At 35.1% G+C, this 24,783-nt stretch overlaps 1 protein-coding gene across 2 annotated transcripts in view; it reads left to right on the plus strand.

Moving 5' to 3' along the window:
• CNTN1 (contactin 1) overlaps window positions 1–24,783 on the plus strand; it is a 358,577-nt gene that overhangs the window by 84,857 nt on the left and 248,937 nt on the right. For both annotated transcript variants that reach the window (XM_068560378.1, XM_068560379.1), the window contains exon 3: window positions 10,037–10,084. The gene's annotated coding sequence lies outside the window, so the exon portion shown is untranslated. The remainder of the gene's footprint in view (window positions 1–10,036; window positions 10,085–24,783) is intronic.

Below are 24,783 nucleotides of genomic sequence, written 5' to 3' on the forward strand. Positions count from 1 at the left end.
TCTGCCAGCATTCAGTAGGTGTTCTGTAGGAGTTGTTCCACATGTAGATGTATTTTTGATGTATTTGTGAGGAGGAAGGTGATCTCCACATCTTACCTCTCTGCCATCTTGTAGGTCCTCTTTAAATCTTATATCCTGATGAGGGGTAACATATATAAGTATATTATGGATAAGCCACGGTTCATGTTCTTTTTTGTACTGTTTACATTTTACTTTATTTGAAGGACCTTTCCTCCCAATTCCGGGTAAAGCAATGAGCTGTAAGACTAGAAATCATCACTCAGGAACAAAAGTGTACAAATATCTACATCCATGAATTTAATGCAAGACTACAGAGAGATACATGATATTTTGTTATTTGTAGGCACCAGCAAGTTTTCACAACCTAAGATCAAGGTTGAACACAGAGAATTATTACAATGGCTACTTGAAATGATACAAAATTGCCCTGGGAAGTATGGCCAAAAACAAACCAGCAAACAAACAAAAACAAACCTTAGAGGTCAATGTAAGGCACAAATGTACTGTAATTAGTACGTTACTGCATAGTTACTTTATAGGTCAGTTACAGATCTAAATAGATCTTAATGGTAGAAAACAAAAGTTTATTTGAGTCGTAAGTGTGGCTTATTATTATCTATTGTGAAAGCTACAAATGCAACTATTTAGGGCATTTACCTCATTCCACACAGTGACCTGTAATGTTGATGCAGCCCATAGCACTGACATTTCTCTATTATTCTTTTATTTTATATTTCTATCATCATGATTAAGTTGGGAGGTTCTATAATATTCTAAGACAGATGAGATCTTATGGCTATGTCAAATATCGGACACATAAAAGTAAAGCCTCATAAAAATGCTAAAATCCATTGAATTGTACACTTAAAATGTGTCAATTTTATGGTATGCAAATAATATCTAAATAAAGCTCCTTAAACAAAAAGATAGGAGCAGGACAGGATATCACTTGAAGCCACTACTGATTGATGGCTTGGGATTCTTGGGTCTTCTGTGAAATACAGTAGTGCCAGTTATTCATCCCCAACGTTTTATCTTAAATTGCTTCTTTCCTCCAGATACTTTTCCAGCTTCAAAAATGTCCAATCAGCTTCAGCTCATAAAAACAAATATGAAACAGAACAAATCTTTATTCCTCTTTCCTCCTTTTCTGCCTTCTCTTAGGTTTTAGATTTTTTTAAAAAAGTCTGCACATTCTATTTCTTCATCTTTACCCCCCACCAAGTTCTGGCCCCCTCACTTTACTATTGGATTGAGACTGACTGTGCAGAATTCACTAGTTGTTCTTGGATTGCCAGATGTAGTGATTTCTGCACAGTTCTTATCTTCCTGGAACTCTCTGAAGTAAGGGACATTCTTGAGAATCTCTTTTCATTAACACATTTTTTGTTTTTGGCTTCAGTGATGCTATTTTTAACTTGTCATATCCCTTCTCTAATTAGAGTTTTACAGTGTTATTTCTTTTTTTGGCTTATCTTGTAGGTCCCACTTCTCCCAATCCTAGACGCTTCCCAACTACATTCTCTCATTCTCTTGGCATTAGCTCTCACACTTCTATGAAAATGACACCCAAATCCCCAGCTCTATCCTTACTCACTGTCTTAACTTTGGGTACATATTTTCCACTTTCTTTTTGATTTCTCCATCATCTCATACTGAACTTCAAAAAAGGCATCTTTCCTCTTCCCCCAGACTTTATCTCCCAATCTTAATTAATAATATATTCATACATCTAGTCAACCATCTTATGATGTTTATATTACCTATAATTCCTATCTCTTTTTTATTCTGTGTATCCAGTCAGTTACCAGGTCCTGTCATTTCTATCTTGAAATTTCTTTCATGTTATATAAAACCTTTCTCTGTTTTCATAGTTATAAACTATTCCCAGGACTTTAAGGCAGGGAAGGGATGGTTACATATACAGTCTACTAACACAGAATTCCCTCAAGACCTTACTTTTTGTAACACTCCAGGAGGCTGTCCTGACACAAAGTTCAGCATTATGTGAAAGAACAATGTCTTTAGAATCAGGCCAGGACTGGAGCTATCACATATGGTGCATTGCTGTAAATTAGAAAAATAATCCTAAAATATACATCTTTCTATCAAAAAATAGTCATAATATTGATTTTGCAAGACAAACTCTATTGACACCTGTGGGAAATTTTCAATAATAAATATACCAATCTACCTCATCTATACCCTTATATGTAGTGTTCTAACAAGTGCAGAAATTACACAACCATACACGGTGGCACTGCATGGGTCTACATTGTTCAAATCCCGGCCCTACAGCTATGTAACATTGGTAATATACTTAACCACTTTAAACTTCAGAGTTACAACCTATAAAATGTGACTAATACTACTATCTCTTTCAGAGTTTTTAGCAAGGGTAAATAAGAAAATATATATATATATATATATATAAAATTAACAACTTCAAGTTTACCTGCATACATTCTCAATCTACTGCCCCAATAGTACAAATCATTAAAAGATGCCAGATTGTGGAATTCCTTACACTAATATAAAGATGAGATGAAAATACTGTTGGTTTTAACAGCTCACTATAAATCATTAAAATTTTTATCTCTGAGAATATTTCATGGAGGACATTTCAAAATAATTAGAAGAATAGATGTCCTATTTTTCCAATAACTAAAGGTGTAGCCCAGAGCCTAATGTTTATATCTGAAAGTTGCTGTTAGCTATTTGGACAAAATGATGAAAAGGCTTTTAACACAATACAAGAAAGTGTCTTAGTTTCATCATTTCCATGTTATGATTATATTTTATTATTCTTTTATTTTAGGATCAGCAAACTACAGGCCATGGGCCTTATGTACTCTTTTTGTATATAAAGTTTTATTGGGACACAGTCACACACATTTTTATATGCATTGTCTAGGCTGCTTTTCCACCACGATGGTAGAGTTGAGTAGTTGTCACACAGAACTGTTGGTCCACTAAGCATAGAATATTTACTATCTAGCCCTTTTCCTAAAATGTTTGCTGATCCCTGCCTTTCTGGTCACTTTAAAAATATTAATTCACTTGAACTTCGATTTTGCTCAATTTTACACATATGAAGAAAAAAGATTGTATTAATCTGGAGTATGGTGAGCCTTATTTTTCCTTCCAAAGTATATTTTATGGCTCAACAATGGAAAGCTAGTTTCTGTATGCTGCCTTAAAGATGTACAATTCTCAGGTTTTTTTTTTTAAAAAAAAGAAAACAATACAAACAAAAACACCCTATGGCAGAACAACCTGTTTCTCTTCACCAGATTTTTATTGGCATTACCTAGAAAATGTTTCCTGTAAGAAATAAGCTTTTCAACAACTGATATTTTCCTTTCTTTTAACATTAAAAAGTGATAGTAGGGAAACATCCATTTAATAGTCAGAAGAGCCATGAATTTGATGACATAGTGATGGAGTTATTTTCCTGTTGGAAACTATTTTTGAATGAAATTCAGGGAATTCGTGATTACCTATTTTTTTCATTAAAGCAAGTAGTTGAAACCATACTTTTCACATGGGAGAACAATTCCTATTTTGCAAGATTAAAAAAAATTAATAATCTACATTAAAAGTTCAGTAAATAATGGTTTCTCAATAGTAGTTATTTTTTTATTATAAAGATTAAGTTCATTAAGTAAAATATGTCAAATTATTTCAGCATACCCTTCAAAAAGTCTATTTAATGCTCAACTCCCCATCAGTTTGTTTTGAATTACTTAACTGTTCCTTCTGTGTGCTACTTCTCATTTTCAAAAATGAATAAGAATTTAACACTCCTTACCTTTTTTCACCTGTAACTTAAAAGAATTCTACCAAAGACATTTATAATTTAAAAGCTAGTTGTCTGGTGTCATTTGGATGTGTAGATATACCTAAAGGTATAATTAGTTATGGAGCAAGGAAATATACAGCAAACTTTAAGAGATTTATTTTTTATCAGGCTTTCCAATTTCCTAAATATCAATGGCCAGGGAATGGACCTTAATTATAAGAACATCCTCCAAGAAGTTTGCTGTCAGTTAAGACGTTCTTTGTAGTGTGTTTTAGAGTCAAGTCATGAAAGTTAAGTTTTCCTATTATTAACTGTGACACAGTTAAGAAATACTTTGGGATCCAATATAGAAAATCCTCAAAGTTAAATAAAATTAGTAGGAGAGATGAAATCTCTTTTCAAAAGAAGAAATTGATTACAAAAAGGTAGCATTTCCACTGATATCAAAATATAGGTACAAAGCACAACAGGGTGCATATTAGCTGGATTATGAAAGATATTCATAGACAAGCATAGTTCAAAGCAATCTAGTTCTGGTTCCTGCTCCTGCCATTGTTATGAGGATTCATTTTAGCTGGAAATATAAATCTCCCAAAAGTCACAGTAGTTCTTGGGGCAAATATAAAGAATTTGAGGTTAGAATTTAGTCTGGATTCCTAAGATCTTTTGGACCATGTATCTTTCTCCTGAAAAAGCTTCAGGCCAAATTGTAGTCTATATTTTGTATCGTATTCTAGACTGTGGTCCTACAAAGCTTAAAAGTTACCTCCTTTGGGGACTATAGCTCATCAGCACAGGGATATGAAAGAGTTTTTCTGCACTCTTATTAGACCAGGAGTGCTGCTCACCAAAACAATCAGTTTATTCAAGTAATTGGAAACCAATGTGAAGTATTTACACACAGTGAACACAGCCTAAGACAAAAACTATAGTTTGGGAAAATAATAAGAAGTTAGGGTTGGTCAAGATGACCATGAGAAGTTATCTATCTCATTTTGTATAAGAAAGGCATACTGGAAAGATGACAGATAGACTTGCTGTATCCACATTCCAGTTGGGAAAAGGGATAAAGAATCACCTGAATGATTAGGCTTTAAAGTTTAAGGCCACTAGGGATTTGGAATGTCTGAGATGAAAGATCTGAAACATCAGCCAAGAATTTATTTAGTTGTCAATAATGTGGGAAACTATTGATATAATATGGTTCTGGGATATCCAACATATAAAATAAAATTTGAAATTGTTTCTCACACTTGTCTTTGTCTCATATTTTTATAGTTTCTTTTTTGAGGGAAAAAAAAAAAGACCAAGCCTCATTTTAAGGTTCATCTCAAAATTCCATGAATGAAAAGAGAAGGACTTTAAGGAAAGGTCAAGGCACTCTAGTCAAGCGTCTTGTTTTGGTTAGAGGTTCAGGGCTTATTGAGTAAGAAGATGTGATGTGTTTTCTGGAATGACCGATCGCACTAAAGAGTAGACTTTCTTTTTAAAGAATTTTATGCAAGGATGACAGAAGCCTCTTTTCTTCATGAAGATGTATGACTCATGAATGAATCAGTCTTTGTCTTACACTAGACAGCAATCACATGCTCACTAGTAAGGTTGCTTCTGTTAGCAAGAACTGTCTCACCCATAAGCAGCTAAAAGTGGAAGCCAAATACATGAAAATAAATTGAATGCAAAACAAACTCAAGATCTTGAAATGTAAGTGATCAACAAAAGGAATGATAATCTTGGAATATAAGTAATGACTGTATTAGGTCTATTAAGCTATCTTTGAATAGATGGGTAAAGTGCTAGGAACAGGCAAACCCACAACCATGTCTGGGACAAAGGGTCTCAGAAGAGACAAAGGGATGAAGTCAGATGTGAAGAGATTTTTTGTAAGCCACCAGAAGAAACACTAACACTGCACTCTCACACTTGGGTCTCTATCTCATTGGGCATCTGTCTTGATCAGTCAAAATAGAAAATGTTAAATCTCAGTTCAGGCTGGGCCATTACACATGGCCCCAATCCTATGCTGAATATGTGGCAGAGATCCCTGGGTAAACTTTCCTCTCATTTCCTAAGGGTTCCATTGGAGACAAGTTTTCCCCCCACGTATTAGGAACAACTTACACGTAGAATGAATTCTGTTTTTTTAATATCTTATGTGGGTTAAGGGGAGAGTTGGCCATTGTTATTTCTTCCTTCCATAAAATTAGTCACCAAAGTGAAGTACTGGAAAAAGAGTACTCAAAACAACATCATTAGGTGAATAAAGCAGCATAAAAGGCCATAAATTTAATTATCTCTGTGTGTACACTGTCTTCTCAATTGTACCCTATTACAAAGTGGATTCTTATTGATTTACTTAATGTCTGCTTATATTTTGATTTCTGCATCTGTTGTCATTTTCCATAAGGAGAAAAGAATAGCTTTCCCTTAGAGTAGCAATGTAAATGATCACAATAACAGATCTTTAGAAACTAAGTTCTCTTTTTTTCTGTTCTCTTCCTTCTACTGTTTTTCATTAGTCATCTCAGGAGATTAAATTTTCTTTAGAATACTAATTGGATGTAATTTTGCCTTGTCACTTAAGAAATTGTTAATCCTGGAAGTTAAATTTTGTGACAAAACAACATTTTAATTGGTTTACTTTTCAAATCTGCTGTAAGTAACCAAATGTGTCTAGTTCTTGAGGAAGAGGTCTATAATTCTCCTGTATGAAAATATCGAGCAATGAAAGTCTATCTGGAAAAGATTTTTCTCCCCAGCCAATCACATGGTTTTTCCCCTTAATTAAAAACAAGGGAAGGCTTCCCTGGTGGCACAGTGGTTGGGAGTCTGCCTGCCAATGCAGGGGACACGCGTTCGAGCCCTGGTCTGGGAAGGTCCCACATGCCGCGGAGCAGCTGGGCCCTTGAGCCACAACTACTGAGCCTGCGCGTCTGGAGCCTGTGCTCCGCAACAAGAGAGGCCGCGATAGTGAGAGGCCCGCGCACCGCGATGAGGAGTGGCCCCCGCTTGCCGCAACTAGAGAGGGCCCTTGCGCAGAAACTAGGACCCAACACAGCCATAAATAAATAAATAAATAAATAAATAATAAAAATTTTTTTAAAAAAGGGGGTATTCTAAATGCCAGCTGCACTTTTCAGTTGACCAGAGGAAAGCCCATAACAGCCTCCTCTATCTTACTGAACGCAGCGAACATGCTTCAGTCCTCATCAGACTTGTTCTCTGCAGCCTCCACACCCTTGCCCAGTCAAGGTCCCTCCTTCCACAGATCTTTCTTCTTCATGTCTTCCATCATGCCATACTCTGTTGGATTTTCCTGAGTTTCTTTGTTTCTCTTCAGTTTCCTTTGCTGGTTCATTTTCCTCTGCACATTCTTTAAATGTCTGCATTCTCCAGGGCTCTGCTGGCATTAGCCTCTCTTCTCACTTCCCAACTCTCCTACCTTATGCAGTACAGCTAAGTCTTTAACAACACAGGCTACATAAACCGACTACCTACGTTTAATCCTGTGCATTAGTTGTTTCCTATTGCTGTGTAGCAAATTCCCACAACTTCGTGGCTTAAAACAACACTCATTTAGCATTTCACAATTTTGCAGGACAGAAGTCTGGGTGGACTTCAGCTGGGTCCTCTGCTCAAGGTCTCAACAGGCTGAAATCTAGCTGGAGGCTAGGGCTGAGGACTCATCTGAGAGGCTTGAATCTTCCAAACTCACTAGTGTTGGCAGAATTTAATTTCTTGTGATTGTAGAACTGAAGGCCCCATCTTCTTGATGGCTGTTGGCCAGGGCCTAGTGTCAGTTCTTAGAAGCTGCCTGTGATTCTCTGCCACGTGGCCCCCTACCTAGACCTTTTAACACTTCCAATTTGACGTTCTTTTAAAGGGATGAACTGATTAGGCTAGGCCTACAACATCTCCCTTTTGTTTTTAACTCAAAGTCAACTGATTAATAACTAAACAGTAGGAATTGTATCCCATCACATTTACAGCTTTTGCCCTGCACAGGAGAGGAAATTGTGTGTACAAGGTACATACACCAGGGGTTAGGAGTGTTTGAGGCCATCTTAGAATTCTATCACATCCTAGTTCTGCCATTTACTAGCTGTATGAATTTAGGCAAGTTATATAATTTCTCTGTACCTTGGTTTTTGCATCTTTAAAGTGGGATAATAAATAAAATATTCTTTGTGGAATTATTTTGAGGATTAATGGGATTGATACATGTAAAATCCTTAGATCTGTGCCTGATACATAGTAAGAGCCTGCAAATTTTCAGTTATCATTATTAATCTATTTTCTCCCCATAGATATTGCATCCACTCCCATGGCTTCACACAGTTACTGATATTCTTAGGATAGATATTGCTCTTCCAAAAAATTGCACTTTTTAAATCTAAACTTATGACTTCACTTGTAAACCTGATCTTTTCTAGTGATTCTTATCACAGTAAATAGTACCATTTCATGAAGTTCCTTATACTTTCCAATTTTCTCACCATTTCCTACCATTCATTCATTAAAAAATTATTTTTTGGAGTATCAACTATGTACAAAGCATATGATGGCAGAGGATATAATGGTTGGTAAAAAGATACAGTCTCTGCCCTCATAGAACTTATAATCAAGTTAGAGACACAGATTATACTGTATCCCACAAAACTTATCAAAACAAACCCATTTTCTCAATATCTTTTGCAAACACTCAAGTCAAAGCCACTACCTCTCCTTCCTGAACTAGAGCAATAACCCTTCACTGGGTTCCTACATTCACTCTTCCTCCACTTTTTTCCTCCTCTCAGAGCTACCCTCTTCAAGGAAACCTTATTATGTCACTCATCTGCAGAAATCCTTTCAATGGCCTCTTGTAATATGTACGATAAAAACATATCTTCTTCATAACCTGCCATGCTCCTGCCGGAGCTCTCCAGCTCTGTACACCCCCACCCACCCCTCCCTGTCAGGGCTTTAGCCCTATGGCCTTCTTCTTGCTCCTCCATGGTGCCTCGCTCCTTCATGCCTCAGCACTGCGCACCTGCCGGTCCTTCAAAACTGGCCACTCTCTCTCTTTCCTGCTCTGTCTTTGCCTGATCATTCTCAGTTTAAATTTTATTCCCTCCAAACTAAATCAGGATCCTCATTATACTCAAAGTACCATATGAGTCTTCTTCATCACATTTAATATAACATATATTTATGTATTGATTGGAGTCATTATTTGAATAATATCTGCCATCATTCTGAAGAAGGGATGTTTGAGACAAGATCTAAAAGAAGAGCTTCAGCCACATGAAAAGTTAGATTTCATAGATTTCAAGTGTGTTTTGTTTATGAGGGAATATGACATAGCTTGCATTTTAAATGTAAAGGCTAATCTCAGAATGGGGATTTGAGGGGCAAGCTTCCTGTGTAACTACTTCTGTGTTAATTCAGACCAAGCTTACCTTATTAGTATTTGGGAGGGAACACATTTGTGATCATGAGGGTTACTGAAGACCTGAACAAGAATATGAAAAAGTGTTCTATAAACTATAAAACTCACAACATGATTTTTGCTGTTGTTATTGTTAGGATCACCAAAATATCAGTTTATCCAAACACTTGAGCTCGGTTGAATTTGACGCATTAGATTACACCCAAATACTTGGTTTACTTTACCAAATTATTTAGGTCTACCTGTGTTTTTTTCCATAAATGTACGTGTTATGTGTGTGTGTGTGTGTGTGTGTGTGTAATACTGTTTTATCTATCAATATGTAAACATACATTTGGAATACACACTCACACATATACATATAGTGTATATGTGGTGCATATGGTATATACACATGCTTCCTATAATATATTTTAGTCTAGTGTTCATTATCATAAAATGGGTCAAGTTCAGCAGTCCTATTATTATAGCTTTATTTAAAATGTTAATTTTTAATACAATTCAATAATGCTTAATAAGATGATATTTGGGATATAACCCATCAATAGGCTTTGCAAATAGTGAAACAAGTCAAATTCCTTTAGCTTAAAAGTGTTTACTGATTTTTAAAATATATTTTATGAATATTCCAAAACTTTAGTGGTCAAGGCAATAAACAAAAACTTCTAGATGATGAATACGCTACTAATTTTTTGTAGAAAATATTAAAAATCATTGCTAAAAGTAAAAGCACCTTTATATTCAAGCTAACTGACTGTAGTTTCATAATTATTGATTTGTAGATATCTGCTTTGGATGGTTTCTGAAGCTAAATTCAGAACAATCTTAAGGTAAGCTGTTTACTTGGGGGATGTGTATGTTTATGTGTGTGTATTTTAGTTTTAAAGGATAAAAATATATGCCAAAACCGTGTGTAATAGAATATTCAAATGTATTTTTAGTAACTGAGCATTGAGAAATTTTCCAGTTCATGATAAACACTCAATGATATTGGTTCTGTTTTATCTTTTTGTTATTTCTCAACTTCAAAAATATCAAAACGTGATAAATTGTTTGATGACTACTTATTAAATGTCCTCTCAGTGCCCTCTCGCACAATAGCCATGCAAGTAAATCACTGTGCAAATACATAAAACAAGTAAAGGACAATTAATACTGAATTATGTAGTGCTCAATATTGCTATGTTAATAGAGGTTGGAATGAGTTATCAAATATGGGCTGGAGTAATAGGGACATCATGGAATTAATAATAATAATGATGATGATGATAATAATAGTAATACCATCAGCAATAATCATACTATTTACTTAATGTTATAACACAGGCACTCTACTAAACACTTTATATGCTTTAACTCATACGATCCTCACAATTTTACAAAGCAAAAGTATTATTCTTATTACTATTGTTAATCTCATTTTACAATGAGAAACCTGAGGCTGGTTAAAGTTATGTAGCTGGTAAGTGGCATAGTTACAAGCTGAGGCCTAACTAACGCCCAAATTTTGGTTTCTATCACTGTGTAAACTACCTGGAAAAGATAAGAGTTAAACCGAATTTTGCAAATTTTCTACTGAGGAGACAATGAGAAGGGAACGTTTTGTGCTATGACGACCACTAACAAAAGTGTGAAAGATCCTATAGATATGCAGTGTGCTAGAGTGACAAGTTGGAATGAAGAGCATTTGAGGAAAATGTAATAAAAATTGTATAGCCAGAGCAGACCGAGATTATGGACATACTTTGATGGATAATATTGAGTGACTGTTCCAGTTTCATCTCTAGTGTCCTCTACCTGCAAACTTCTAAATTGGATTATTACCATTGGAGTTGGGTACAAGAATTCACAATGTGGTCAGGGTGATCAGTTAAAAAAGATAAAAAGTATTGAATTAAAAGGGGTCTTTGAAAATTATCTAGTCCTGTCAAGGCATGAAATGATGTCCTAATTCTAATTGAGGCCTGAAGACCTGGACGCAAACAAAAATGACAGCTCTTTATGATAGATTAGACAAAAGGAATAAAGGAAGGAAGAACAGAGAGGGTTTTAAGATTATTCTCACAGCAAAAAAGGAAAAATTTTAAAACTGATAGAAAAGGAATATAAACTATTTTGTTAGAGAACAGAATGAGTTTGGTTTCTCTATTTTGCATCTGAAATATTGAAGGGGACCCACATTCACAGTTCTTATAGGACGTAGAAAGTTAAATGAAGAAAGGGGTGAAGATTGGGTCCTAATTCCGTTAAATGTATTTATTACTTTAGAGGGGGTGATTACTATGGAAGGATAAGTATAAAAATAGAAGCATATGGGGCTGATATTTAAACACCATTTTCAGTTGAACATTTTAAGAACAAAATATAGGGTTGTAAGCTTGAAAAATATATGTACGAAGATGTAACTTGTATGCCTTCTATATGTAACACTAAATTCTCAAAGGTTTTATTTGTTTGGGATTTGTTTATTTCTTTGTTTGGCAACATAGTGTATTTCTTTTAAAAGTAAGTAATGCAAATTACTTAAAAGTCAGCTCTGGAAAACATTTATTTTAAATGTTGGCAATGTTACTTCTTTTACTTTAAGGATTTTCTTTCATTGGGCATTACCATTATCCTGTTAACAATGTTTCAGGCAAAATACAATTTTAAATTACTTTTATTTAAGAATCTAAGCTCTCATTCATTCATTGTGCAAAGAAATATGTGAATTAGATGATAAACAGGAAGAGAAAGAAAGAAGGGAATCTCTACTTAGAGTACAAATTACTTCATTTGGAGTTATCTCTCTCACTAATGCTGGCCTACAATTCTATAATATTTCTAATAATACTAAAAAAATTTTTCTTAACATTAGTTTAAAATACAGGTTAAAATAATATGCATACAGAATTATAAACTTCTTACATTTTACTAAACATACTCACTCATAGATTAAATTCATCAAATACTTATTCAGTACCTAAATTCAGTGCTAAATTCTGGGCCCATTACAATACTTTTAATAGATATGGTTTCTCTTTTCAAGATGCTCACAGTCTAGTTAAAAAAAAACCAAAACCCAAATATATAAACAAATTATTACATCATAATGTAATCCCTTGTTATGGAAGGACAAAGGATTGGATTACTTCTGATTGAGTGGATCAAGACTGGTCGTAAATATCATCAAGGAAATGTAGATCTTTAATTTACAAACCAAAAAGTAAATATACTTTCTATATCTAAAGATTTGAGCTTAATTATGTTTATTTAAAATATAAAAGCAGTACAAAGACTAACTGAGTTTCTTAGAGTTTGATTCTCAAAGACTATGTGTTTTTTTTTTTCTATATTTGGAGTCTGGAGGAGAGTCTTTATATAGTGCTATCAATACATTTTTAGAAAGTAGAGATTTAAAATGTGAAACATATTGCCTGTGGTCTGCTACTTATTTTTCTTGACATTAGTACCATCAGGAACTGTACTTGTTTTGGGTTTTTTTTTTTTTTAATTTTAAAATTTATTTATTTATTTATTTTTGGCTGTGTTGGGTCTTTGCTGTTGTGCGCGGGCTTTCTCTCTAGCTATGGTGAGTGGGGCCTGCTCTTCTTTGCAGTGCGTGGGCTTCTCATTGTGGTGGCTTCTCTTGTTGTGGAGCATGGACTCTAGGCATGTGGACTTCAGTAGTTGTGGCAGGCAGGCTCAGTAGTTGTGGCACACGGGCTTAGTTGCTCCGCAGCATGTGGAATCTTCCCGGACGAGGGCTCGAACCTGTGTCCCCTGCATTGACAGGCGGGTTCTTAACCACTGCGCCACCAGGGAAGCCCTGTACTTGTTAAATGCATCAAGAAATTGAATGAAAAAACTATCACTTTGATAACAGTTTTACTTAAGGTAATAAAGCCCTTGTACAGGCAACAAACTGTATTACTTCAATTTTTTAAAAATAAATTTAAGTAGGATTAAAAATAATTTATAGAGTGTTCCTTTTCTGGCAGCTGTTGAATGAAAAACTCTAAAAATATGACTATAAAGTACTTCTTTTTAAATGCTTTTCTGAAAGGGTAAGAAAGCAAAGAATCCAAAGGGGACAAAAACAAAGTGAAAAAAGCAACCCAAGAGGTAAGTAAGGGCAACACTGGGACAGAAGATGAAGCAAAGGGCTAACTCTAGTTGTAGTCTGATAGAAGTGTCTCTCTCAGAGAATCAGAACCCTTAAGGACAACACTCTAAGAATAAGGGTCTATACAATATAAACCTACCACCAAGAAGGTACATCAAAGAAACATGCCTATCTAGACCTTGCACTGGGTGGAGGGACACAGATTTGTCCTTAGAACTCAGAATTATTAGATGGCTTTCACTGAGATTTGGTGGCAGAATTTACCTGTGTGATCAACGAACTTTATCCAGTAATTTAGAGTGGTTCCAGATTCACAGTCAGTGAGTAGAAGCAAAATAAATCACTTGCTTTGTGAATCCAAGTTGAATGATTCCAAGATAAATTTCTAAAATAATTAGTTACCCACTTAAAAATTACAAAGCATAAAGAATAAATTAGACTTGAGAGAAGGCTGAAAAAAACCATGACAGAAGACATAGTCTTACAAAGATACATTGTATTGGAATGATCAGATTCAGAAAAGAAGTATGTTGAATATTCTAAAATTAAAAGAGAAATTAATTTCCTATTGCCATTTTTATTTTCTATGACAAATTACCACACACTTAGTGTCATAAAACAACACATTGTACAAGTGTCACCAGATGAAAATCAAAGTATAGGCAGGATGCAATTCATTCTGGAGGCTCTAGGGAAAATCGAATTAATTTCTTGTTCATTTGGGTTGTTGGCACAAGTCAGTTCTTTGTGGTTATAGGACTGAGCTCCTTGTTTTGTTGTTGCCTCTAGGTTGAGGGTTTCTCCCAGTTTCCAGATGCTGCCACGTGACTTGACTTTGGGCCCCTTTTTTACTTTCAAAGCCAGCAAAGGCAGGTTGAGACTTTCTCACATCATATCTCTCTGACCTCTTCAGTCCAAGTTGGCAGTGTCTCTGCTTGTATAAGATTCTCAAGAGCTCTGTGGATTTTCCATAGATGTCACAGGGATTCAAGCCATTAGACAAGAGGCTCATGTGCAGATCTTTCCAAGAAAATCTCTACTTTTGGCTTCCGATGAGATGACTGATGGGATTTATGATAACTTCTTAATTTTTTCAAGGAGTCTTTTATGTTACTGATTACTCTGATCTCTCGATCTTTCTGAAATAGCTCAGAAAAATAATCTCTTAATTTTTAAATAAATTTAAATTTAAATGAATATCTTAATTTTAACATTTTGCCATATGGGAAGGCTGAGAATTTCCAAAATCATCAAGTCCTGATTCCTTTTTGTTTAACAGTTCCTCTAGCAGTTTATCTCTTTCCTCTTGCATTTACTCTAAGGAGAAAGAAGAAATCAGTCTGCACATTCAACACTTTACTTGGAAATCTCCTCAGTTAAATATCCAAGTTCATTGCCTACAAGTTCTGTTTTCCATATTAACTGCATGACACAAGCCTGCTAAGATTTCTGTGTAACAAAAATCCCTTTTCCTCTGGTTTCCAATAACATGTTCTCATTTCTTTCTGAGCCTTCACCAGCGGCATTCTTAAAATCCATGTTTCTATTAATAGTTTGTTCATGACCATTTATATTTCCTATGAGGCAATTTAGGACTTCTCTGTAATGCTCTTTACTTCCTTCTGAGCCCTCATGGACATTCTTTAATGTCCATATTTCTGCTAACAGTCTATTCAAAGAAAACTAGGCTTTTTCTTCCATACTTAATAAAATTCTTCCAGCCTGTACCCACTGCCTGATACCAAAATCAATTTCACATTTTTAGATATTTGTTACAGAAACACCTCAATTCTAGTACTAAAATCTATATTAATTTTCTATTGCTGCTAAAAAATTATTACAAACAGTGGCTTAAAACAGCATAAGTTAATTATTTTATAGTTCTATAGAACAGAAGTCCAGTACAGTTCTCATTGGACTGAAATTAAGGGTGGCAGATATGTTCCCTTCTGGAAGCTGTAAGGCAGAATCAGTTTTCTGCCCATTCAAATTACTGACTGAGTTCAATTCCTTGTGGATGTAGGACTGGGGTCCCCATTTTCATGCTGACTATAAACTGAAGGTTGTTCCAACTTCCAGAGGCTGCTGCCTTTCTTGGTTTATGGCCTCTTCCTTACCTTTCTACAGCCAGCAACACTGGGCTAAGTCCTTTTCACATTGCATCTCTTGACCCGTTCTTCTGCCTTCCTCTTCTGCTCTTAAGAGCTCATGTGATTGGATTGGGACCATCCAGGTAATCCAGGATAATCTCACCATTTCAAAGACACTACCTTGATCACATCTGCAAAGCCCCTTTTCCCAGGTAAGGCAGCATATTTGCAGGTTTCTGAGGATTAGGTCATGGGCATCCTGGGAGTGGAAGGAGGACCATTATTCTAACTACCAAAAATATATTTAAAGAAGAAAATGTCTGAAAATATGAGCAAGGAACCAGATAATGTAAAAATGAGAAGTGGCTTTGGAAAAGAATAATAGAAATGAAACATATTATAATTGAAATTATACACTTAAAGAACAGTTTAATAGAATTGACCCAGCTAAATTTGTGATTCAAAGAAATAATTATCAAAGAGAGAAACATTACAGAAAGAAAAAAATGCAAATTACCAGAGAGACTATGGACTGTGGAACAGATGATGAACAGAATGAAAAGATGTAAAACATGTAATCAGTGTTCTAAAATCAGAAAATAGAGATAAGGAAGAGGAAGAAATACTTAAAGAAGTAACAGCAGAGAATTGTTGAAAAATACTTAATCTTCAGATCTTGGAAGCCTAAGGAACCTGAGACAGGATAAATTATAGGAAAGTTTACATGTAAACACATAAAAATGAAACTGCAGAATGCCAATACTAAAAGAAGAACTGGAAGCAACTAGAGAAACAAGACAGCACTGTTAAATGGAAGGTGATTAGATTAATGGACAACTTCTAAGTAGCTAAAATGGAAGCCAGAGTTACCGGGATATGGGATCTACGAGAGGATTCCATTTTTCTGTGAGCAGCCCGTACCTCACGCTACTCTCTTCTTCCAGTTATGGGTGTTATTGTGAAGGCTTATTTGTATTTCTTCACTCGACCTTTAAATACTGTGTAGTATTTCTAATATCTAACAAATATGAGCATAAATAAAAGTATAACACATATAACTATCGATTTATTCAACAAATATTCCTTATCAGCTCCCTGTGATGCTTACTAGAATGCAGGTTCTATTCTAGGCATTGGGGATATAAAAAAAACTATCCCCGTCAAGTTATCTACTTATATCAATCTTTCATGAATTAGAGGTTGTAAGCATAAAGTCACACCTTTTTTATTTATAAGGTAACTCCTCTCATTTGCTTGCTGGTCATAAACCTTGATATCTTTATAACTTTTATATGATTTTCAACAATTCCATGCACTCTCCTAAATGCGACAGTTTACTCAGGACTTAGCAGCTATCATCAATCAAAAGTAGTTTGTTTAATGCCAAATATGTGCTCACTCTTGTACTTGGCACTTTTGGGAGCAATGGGAAAAACACTATAGCCCTAGTGTATCTTTCAGTGCCATTAAGTACTATTTATTATAATGAATTTTGGCAGACTCGCCTTGTTACTTCTGTTGCACAACTGAATTATTTTAGATGCTTAATAAAGTTTCTCATTAATTATATTAGAATGAATTATTGAATAGATATTAAAAGCTGTGGCTTTATTTTTTGAGCATGGCTAATGTAAGAAAACTGCATGAATTTTTATTCCATTTCATCAAAACAATAATTGTTTTCTTCAATAAAAGAAAATCCAGGAAGACACAGGGGATTTAGTGCCTGAGATTCAATGAAGAATAAAATAAAATGACTGTGAACTTTTCATAAAGCAAACATAAGCTTTATTTTCTCCCAGAATTGCACAACAGCATTCATCTGGAGTTTAAGAAAACATTTTACTAATTACTAGTGAATAATAATTTACTAAATTTTGCTAGAGGTATAATTTTATCTGGAAAATATATAATGTCTTATGACATCTCTTTTGTAGAGGATAGAAGATTAGTGTCAAACAGAATTGGTTTGAATTCTAGCTTTGCAAATTACTAACTGTGGCTGCTTAGGCAAGCTATGCATCATTTTTGAACCTTCTTCTCATGATAAAAAAAAAATAAAAGCAACTGGAATTCAAATGCAGTCACATCTCTTTTATTTTTTTTTTCACATAACTTGAAACTTGGCATGCCCATATTAGCAGGAAGTCCAATGCCTCCCTCCTGAGGTCCTTGCTGCCCTCACTCCCATTGCTGAAGATTCCCAGAGGATCACTCTATCTAATGTAGTCTGCCCTGCTTCCAAATCCCAAGCAGAAAGAAAACAGGGGAGTCCATCCATTGCTTTCCGTCAGCATACGTGGAGCTGCTATGGAAAACTGGTCCCCCAGCAGATTCCACCTGGTGATTTTGCACTGCTACAGGGATGTCCTGTCTGAACTGATCCCTGCACACTGTGGACTTAATGATTCTATCTGTCATCAGCTATCATTCCTGCAATTCCCACCATCATATATTGGCCAGGACAGGAAAGGCTGCCAGCCTCAACCTTTCTCCAGGAATCTCTAAACCATGGTTCTGAGCTTGGGTCAATGGCCTTGCGCTCCCTTGCCACAGGGTGACCTTGTTGAGGCTCCTGATATCCTTTCCTGCTGACAACCTCAGTCAGAAACAGAAATCCTTTAAGGAGGTTTCAATAACACTAAATCACAAAAGGATATTCTCCAACCCCAAGTAACCGCTTGGAAAACTTACTCAGTGACTTGCTCTTGTGGGAAGTGAGCCATAATTTAGCAGGTCATAAAAGGTTCTAAATAATAGAAAAGGTTCTAAATAATCTTTCCCCAGGAAGATAGGTACCTACTAGGTTACTAAGGACAAATCAAACGACTCTTTAAAAAGAGATTCTCTCTAGATGACTGACTGACTTCACTAGAGAAGCTTCTTCTCTTCCTCTTAGGTTCTGCCTCATCAGTTACATTGTACACCCTGTTGCTGAGAGAGTAAATGAGATTACACATAGCAAATGCCTAACAGTTCCCACTATTTAGTAGACACTTAATAGATTCTAATTTTCTCCTTTGTCTTATATTCTTAATTTTTAGTTTAAATCTTTACTGTTATTTTGATTATTCACATATATTTCATAAGTGAGATTAAAAAACCGATAAGGGAAGAGAGTTATGTCTTGTACATTTCTTAAGCCTCAGCATAATACCTTACAGAAAAATATTAATTGCTATGTAATTATTGATTTAGTTATTACTTTGAAGTTTATTTTTCTATATGCAGATAATATAATCTGCTTTTTAAATTTCCTTGTATGACTTTCTGCTATCATACTAAATTATTATTCTGAGCAGAAGCTTGGCATGAAAAGGATATGAAATTCTAACATATATATTTGCATTTTGATTACTGAATCACCTATCAGTCAATAGCACTTAAATTGCTTAGAAATTTTCACAAACCCTTGAAATGATGGGTTTTGTTCCTTCTCATAAATGGTGAGGCAAGAATACATTTGTATGTGTTGCAGTGAAAGGAACTTAAATTTGAATTCTACGTCCCTGCTGACACCTGTAAGAGTATAGGCAAGCCATTCAATGTGCCTCCTGTGGCAACAAAACAATAAAAACATTATTATAATGATTAGAGGAAATAACTGTGTAAGTGCTCTATAATAGGAGCCCTTTAATTTAAAAAATGCACACTTATTTTGAAAAAAAATGGAGAATAAGTGAAATAACTCATAATCTCACATCTCAGATATAAACTTTTGTTAACATCTTGAGATATTTTGAAGTCACAGATACATAAATTTTAACATTCTATTTTTTTAGTTCATCTTATAGTGTGTTGAAGTTTGAAACTTTTCATGGCAAAAAATTTTCAAAACCATTTTTTAATATTATAACTTATATAATTTGGCCACTTCTCTTAGTTACATAAGTTTTTTTTCTAATGTTTCACTTAAAGATAATTTTATTTTTAACATCCTTGCAATATTCTTATATTCATGTATATGAACATTTGTAAGATTCTTACATTTTAGATTTACATCCTTAATATTTGCTACTTTAACCTTCCTTGATCCACTTAATCTTGAAATACCTCCATAGACCCATGACTTGTACAAATCTATTATTTATTTTACTGAAGTCCACACTTGGGTGCTGCCCTGGGCTAGTGTTAATAGTACTCACTTCATCTATTGAAGTCTAGTGGCTGCCTGCCCCTCTCTCACTCAGCTTAGTTTTTCTCCACTTTCTATGGTCCACATTGAATCTATCTTTACTAGAGTGTTATAATAATTCATCAAACTGTCCTTCCACCCAAAAAGTATTCTTTTAATTCATTTGATTTTCTAGGATTTTATTTATTTATTTTTTAGCACTTAAAATCACATCTATATTTTCTCCCTTCTGTGCTTTGCTTGTTAAGTTTGGTGTCAGAGCTGTAGTTCTAGGTTTATACAATGAAAGTGGTAGCCTAAATCATATTCTACAGAGTATAGTGCAAACATGGGAAAGTTAAATATAACAACTTGCCATTACATAGCCCAGTAGCTAATACTTTGGAAAACAGAATCAATATTCAATTTATTGCAGCAATTATAACACTGAGCTCAAACCAAGAAAAAATATTACAGACATAAATATAAAATTTTTTCTTTTATACTTGAAAATATATTTCTATAAATATGGGGTGGTAAGGGATCTGACTTGACACCAATTTATATGAAATAAATAATTGTACTTTTTTAGAAGGACCACACGTATACATACCAACAAAGCACACTAGCTGCTGATATAACTCGTGTCAAAATACATTGTGTTTATAAATCAGAAGAAGCGTGGCACTTTTCTCACCATGTTTCTGAGATTCTTTCCAGCAGCAAATTCTAGTATATGAGAGACTCTTACAAATATGTATGACTCCTGCTGTTAAGACCTGCGTCCAGTTGGTCTTTGGATCTTGTCCTATCCAGCTGATACCCTTAGCTGCCTCTAAAGGGTAACACAGATGATGTTTAGGAGTCAGTGAGTTCCCCCTGCAGCTTCTGAGATGGGCAGTCTTATGGATAGGAAACCACATTCCCCTCTTATCTCAGAGAACCATCCCTACCTCTGTGATACTATCACTTCATTCTACCAGGAAACCTCTTACAAGACTGTTCCCTAGGTTACAGCTTCCAACTGTGGTCGTAGACTACCTAACTCATAGAAAACTTACAGTTCTTGCCATGCATCATGGAGTCCCACAGGAAACTAGAGTGGGCTTTGCTCTCTTCTCCCTGTCTGTGCCTTTTGGCCATCTCCCAGCTGTCCAGTTTCCAGGCTCTGACAGTACTGGAAATATCTGGGATTCTGCTGCTCAGTAACTTGCAAGCAGGAAGGAGAGCCAGCACCCCACATTCAAAATCACATCCAAATCTCAAGGGAGGGTTTTCTGTCCACCTCTCCTACACCCTACCAACACCCAACAGAGGCAGGGGAGCAATGTGAGTCTCCTATTTCTCCATAAATTCTTCTCTCCATCTCTCTTTCTTAACCTTCTTTTAAAATTCCTTCTATGTTAAAAGATCCTAGGAAATCAGTTCTGCCTATTTCCCAAGGAACCACGACCCTAACCCAAACTTGAGGGAGGATCCTTTGAAGCAGTTAAGGGCTGGGCCTTTATTCGCAGCCAGCTGAGGATTGTCACCACAGGATTGAACCCTGCCTTTTCCTTTCAGACACAGCTTATAAAAGAGGCTTACCACTAGTCTATGGCTGAGGTTAGGAAGGAGCACTTTCCTCAAATCTTTATTTTATATTGTTACAGCAATTCTTATTACTTACTGCAGTTAGAACTAATAATTTTCTACTCTTTTAAGTGCTATATTTGACAAATTTAGAATTATTACACACGTTGATGCACATGATATGTATGTAGTTTATCAACTGGTTCCTTTTTACATTTTAACCAATGAAAAGGTGATCACTTTTAAAATGTCATCAGTTTATCTTTGATTTTGCTTAAGCCATGTCACTGTATTACTCCTGGTTTATCACCTTGATCTAGCAATAAGTACAGGCAGCATTAGTGCTCATCTCTATTACTCCTCAATGCATCTCAAATTCTCTTCTGTGGTCTGGAATTCCCAATGTTCCATTTATGAATGCTCTTTGTGACCAAAGCTGGACCATTTTCCCTAGCAAGACAGTTAAAATACATATGGGCATTGATTTATTTCTTTTGAAACTAGGACATTGATTCAATTATCATATTGGAGGAGGTTCATGTCAGTAAATTTATATCACTTCTCTTATACATATCTAATAAATGTTCCACAATTCAGGATTTTACTTAGGAGTATGTAAAATGAAAAAATATTCAGGACCTTGACAAAATAAGGAGTTTAGTTTAATATCGCTGTCCTTGCACAATGAAGAAACCACCTGAGATAAATACGTTCTTTGAGCAGCACTATTCATGAATATTTTTTAGCTATTCCTGTAAGAGACAGCAACATTATTTTTGTATTGCTGAAGTGCTTTGAGAGTAATGTCCTGGTGACAGCATAAACAAAACACAAAGGCCAGTTTGTTTTTATATCTAAATGGGGGATTGTTGGTGAAGAGCTGTGCCAGCCAGTACAGAGTGGGATAATGTTTTATTCCTCTCAAGCTAGATGGATTGCTGAATTGCCTGAGTTCCTGCTGTTTTATACCTTGCCCCTTGAATTTGAAAATGAACAACTGCTCCTTTTTTTCTGAATGGATAGTGAGAAAATATATAATTTCAATAAAACTCAACTCATAATATTGTCATTAAAATTATGTCCACCTAGTATTTTATCCATGCAATATATTGCCAAAATATTAAATGTCTTATTTATTAAATATTATATTTTTAGTAAATTATATCATTATAAAACAGGGAATGGGCAATTTGCCAGTGTGTTACACTTTTAAAATGTTCCTTCAAATGAAGTGAATTAAGTTTTACATCATTGATAAAGCCATTATTTGAAACTTTTTTGCTGGGAGATAATAAATTCAACAAATGTCTTTTGAGTGCCACAGTGAAAAGACTGTAGGGGATAGACATAAAAAGAAAGCATAGTTCCCACAATCAAGGAGCTCTAAACAAATAGAGAAAAATCATTACATGTACAGAGGATTATAACAGAGGGATGCAGGAAAGTTACAATGACTATGAGACAAAAAAAGAGAAAGTACTTCCCATGGAGATGAATAATTGAAAACGATGGAACTTGGAAAAGGAGTCTCACAGCTGAGGAGGGAGAAATTAGAAGAGAGAAATGGAGTTGGATCATGGAGATGATCCTTAAATACAAAGAGAGAATTTGATTTTTGTCCTGTAGATATAAAGGAGTTATGATGGCTAGTTTTATGTGTCAGTTGACTAGGCTGTAACATCTAGTTGTTTAATCAAACACTAATTTGGCTTTGCTGTGAAGATATTTTGTAGATGTGGTTAGCATCTAAAATCAGTTGACTTTAAATAAGTAAGTTATCCTCCATAAGGAGGGAGGGCTTCAACCAATCATTTGAAGGCCTTAAGAGGAAACACTGAAGTTTCCCAGAGAAGAAATTCTGCCTTAAGTCTGTAGCATCAACTCCTGCCGAGTTTCCAGCCTTCTTGTCTACTCTAGGGATTTCTTACTTACCAGCCTGCCACACACAGTCACCTGAGCCAATACCTTAGAATAAATCTTTTTATATATAAACATATATATATCCTATATACTGTACATATATATTCCATATACTATACATATATTCTATATGTTATACACACACACACATATTCTGTTGGTTCTATTGTTTGTTTCTCTGGAGCAGCCTGACTAAATCAAGACTTACTACAAATTTTAAACAAAACTGTGTTTATAACTATTATGACACAATTAAGTCTTGTAATTTTAAGCTTTTATTGAACATTAATTTATGCCAGGTTTAAATGCTTTGAGAAAAAATAAGCATAAAATATAGTACCAGTTTTAGTAATTTTCTGCACTCCTGTGTGGCAGGAAAATACTCTTTTTTCCAAATTCTTTCATTTAACCAATCAACACAACATTGCTATAAGACAGATATTAATAATGAGGCTATTATTATCTTTCTAATTTTACTAATGAATAAACTGAATTTACAGCTAATATATGTGAGACAGGGCCAAACTGCATGCTACAGCTCATGAAATGTTGTGTATTTAACCACTAAAGTGCACATCTTCTCCTAATATAAAACAAATTGGCTGCAGTCAATGACACGTGATCAGAATAAAACTATGCTTTTAAATATTCATAAAAGAAAACATAAACAGGTATATTTGTTAGAGAAGAGAATTTTTAAGCAGATAAGTCTTCATGGGTGGTAGAAGGAGTCTGATGGCTTCAACAGTGAAAATAGGGAAGTAGCTTAGATCATGATTACCAGACCTAAGAAAAGTTAAAGCAATTGTAGTGTTTTCACAACCTCAGACAGCCACCTTCCACCAGATTTTAACAAATGTTGACAAACTATTACAGTAGTGCTATTCAAAGTATGATTCTAAGACTATCAACATCAGCATCATGACCCAGGAATTTACTAGAAATGCAAATTTGGAAGCTTCAACGCAGATTTTACATATCAGAATTTCTTAGAGTGAGGCCTGGGAATTTGTATTTTAAAAGAGTTTACCAAATGATCCACGTCATGTAAAGTTTGAAAAGCACTGCACTACAGCAGCAAGGACCAACAAACAAGATGTGAGGTGAGATTCGCCAGGACACCAGAATAAAAATGCCAATTTGGAAATAACCGGAATTAACAATGGTTGATGAATGTTCTTAGTATGATACAAGATAAGAATCTGGGACCACAATAAATCCAGAAGGGACAGAACTTAAGTAGTATCATGGAGAAGATGAAACTCTCCCACTCAGGTGAAGATGAGTTTGGACACAAAGAATAGGTTACATAGCATAAGGGAAAGTGGTCAGGGTGATATGCATCAAGGATCAAAGCAGAGTTAAAGATTAGGGCAGATGTGGTAAGCTGAGGAGACAAAAATCCTGGGACAAAAGAATAGCTATTTTAGAGTGTGACTAAAAATGTAAGAATCCATAGCCAAAGGTCTGAAGTTGAATATAAACTGTTTATTTGGAAGCAGGCAGCCCAGATCTGTTAGGCCAACCACATCACAGTTGCCAATTTTCCATCCTGAAGAATTAGGTCTTGTTAATAGATAATACTATCACAAATTGTGCCACTGAATCATATGTCTATGGAGCCACAAAAATATTTTCGGAACTCTTTATGTGCCAAGTTCAGTGATAAATAGCAGAGATAAAAAATTAAGTGAGACAAGTGTGATCTCTGCCATTAGGAGAGTCAGG

This window comes from Eschrichtius robustus, chromosome 13 (genome assembly GCF_028021215.1).
Source record: "Eschrichtius robustus isolate mEscRob2 chromosome 13, mEscRob2.pri, whole genome shotgun sequence".
Classification (NCBI taxonomy): domain Eukaryota; kingdom Metazoa; phylum Chordata; class Mammalia; order Artiodactyla; family Eschrichtiidae; genus Eschrichtius; species Eschrichtius robustus.